The 2,628-nt window shown below is 35.2% G+C and overlaps 1 protein-coding gene across 1 annotated transcript in view; it reads right to left on the reverse strand.

The window, feature by feature from the left end:
* Nucleotides 1-2,628, reverse strand: part of LOC128248082 (uncharacterized) — a 47,184-nt gene that overhangs the window by 41,889 nt on the left and 2,667 nt on the right. The window lies entirely within an intron of this gene.

A 2,628-nucleotide genomic window follows, 5' to 3' on the forward strand; every position in this document is an offset into this window, starting at 1 on the left:
TGAACAAGATAAAAGTCGATATGAGTAAATAAATTCCAATATCAATTGTAAATAAATTCCAATATCAATTGTAAATAAATTCTAGTATCAGTATCTTCATACCTTTTTGCAATAGAAATTCCGATATCTATCTATCTATCTATATTTATATACTAGCTGTTTTTCCCGGTTTCACCCGGGTAGTTTGGTTGATGTTGCTGTAAAACCAGCTATCTTCTAAATATTTGTTTCCTCTTTGTAGTCAAAAACAAAAAATAAAGGTTAAGAAAAACAGAATATTTTAAGAAAACAAAAATTAACTAAAAAAGAAAAAAACCCAAATTAATAAAAATGTTAAGCTGCCGATAGCTGTAGTAACTGGAAGGTTTCAGTACTCCGATATCGCTAAAATTATCTTAATTTGTGTAATCAAAGTCTAATGTAGTCCTTGTACGTAACCCGAACCTCAACCATGAATGAAAAATCAAGTATATGACAGTGAAGTTGTTGTATGTGCGCAAACAATCATATAAAATTGTACTTTATTAAACAACTCGACGTAAATACAATATAAAACTGTAGTCAGTAGCAGAAACTCAAAACAAATAGAATTAATGTTTGATATCACCCCTTCCTTCCTTATTCATCTATCACCCCTTTCTTTCTCATTCATAAACGCAAGAGTATTATTATAGTAGATTATCTCGGTAACCATGGGAGCTATGAAAAAATACAAAGCCCAGCATCACCACCGGATTCGACACATCTCTGTAATTTTTCGCGCAATTCCACCCCGCCGTTTGACCGTGAATCCCAAGACAAGAAAGAATTGCCCATGTCAAATTTATATGTATTTACATAAATACACACACACACACACACACACACACACACACACACACACATATATATATACATATATATATATAGATACAATGAAAAAATTACATATTGCAATACAAATGTATTACTTTCCAGTCAAATAAAGCACCGTAAAAGTAGAAGTATAATTATAGAATAGTGGTACAACAAGGCAGCAATGTTTACTGGAAATAGCAGTCGATGAATTTACGATGCCCTAGCAAAGCTTCACTGCATATATTCTGGCAAAGATGTGTGCGGGCAGCGAACATAAACAATGTCGTCTTACCTCTGGGAAGAACATTAGATAAATGGACAATCCAAAATCGGATAATCCAGTACCTAGGTTTCGGACTCTTCAAATACGTTTATTACCGTAAATTTTATTAATCTTCTTCAGCTGGATTTACCAGGACAATATTTCACACGTTGTTAGATCGTAATCTTGGTTTCTGTTAGGAGTGCTTTCCACAAACAAATGCATCATACAGCATCTGCTTAGGGTTTCTTCGGTCGTTCATCTAAACATGGTGTCCAGTCCAACGCAAACAATGCTTGTGCACCATCACCTCAATGCTCAGGATGTGGCTCTCCTCAAACCTTGGCCGAACGCCGGTCACAGTATTCCTTTTTAGATAAATAGAGCGGCGTACGTACACTTTGGTCTCTTATATATATAGATATCAATATTGCTATTATTATCGAAGACAAAATAAATAGTTAATAATAACAGCAACATTAATATAGGTGGTTGCAGGCCTAAAATCGCATTATATAAAATTAGAACTATATCATTGATAAGGAAACACTTTTACGTCTACCTGCTAGAAATGAGAGCTAAATCTTACATTTAAACAGAAATAACACTGAAAATATTCAAAGAATCAACTGATTGTGTGTGTGTGTGTGTGTGTATCTGAGGGAATTTTTTCGATCCGTTTCGCCCGACTACTGTTGATTCTGCGAATATTTAGAGTTATTTCGGTGTTTAAAATGCGAGTTTTAGCTCTCATTTCTAGCAGGTAGACGTAAAAGTGCGTCCTTATGATTAATATATATATATATATATATATAATACATGAGAGAATGTATTGTAAATAAACAACAGTTAAAAAAAAAACGTATAACGTATATTGAGTGTACAACCGGACGGGAGACTGAGCCAGAAGAAACCTAATTCTTCATCGGTTATCAACCAGATGATATTACTCCGTTTCGCACCGTTAATGATAAGACTAAGAACTTATGCTGGCTGTGGGTGCTCGCGAAAGTTACCGAGAATATAGGGCCGAGAGCAAAGAAAACAATACAGAGTGGACGTAGGAAAGTGAGTAAATGTAATTTTAAGACGATGCACAAAGATGAAATAAATAAGAAACGAGCAAAATATAGTCTCTGGGTCAAAAAGACAAGAATGGGAAGAAATGCTTAGAAGGCATCCTAAAGGATTAGAAAACAACAAATAGCAAGCCAGTGGGACCGGTCATCTACACAACGAAACCGGTGTGAAAAAGGAAGACAAAGAAGGGCTGGGCACGGGTCATGTGTCAGCAGCAGACAGAGGAAAAAGAGTGAGAGAGAGAGAGAGAGAGAGAGAGAGAGAGAGAGAGAGAGAACGACAGAGGGAAAACAAGGGAATGGATGAAGGGTAAAAAAGGAGAAAGAGTGAAGGCTAGAAATAGAGTCGCATGGATATATAAAACTTACTGTTAATATATGTGTATATATATATAATGTGTGTATGTGTGTGTTTGTGTGTATATGTACGTATATATATATAATGTGTGT

The sequence above is a fragment of the Octopus bimaculoides genome, chromosome 6, assembly GCF_001194135.2.
Source record: "Octopus bimaculoides isolate UCB-OBI-ISO-001 chromosome 6, ASM119413v2, whole genome shotgun sequence".
Lineage (NCBI taxonomy): Eukaryota > Metazoa > Mollusca > Cephalopoda > Octopoda > Octopodidae > Octopus > Octopus bimaculoides.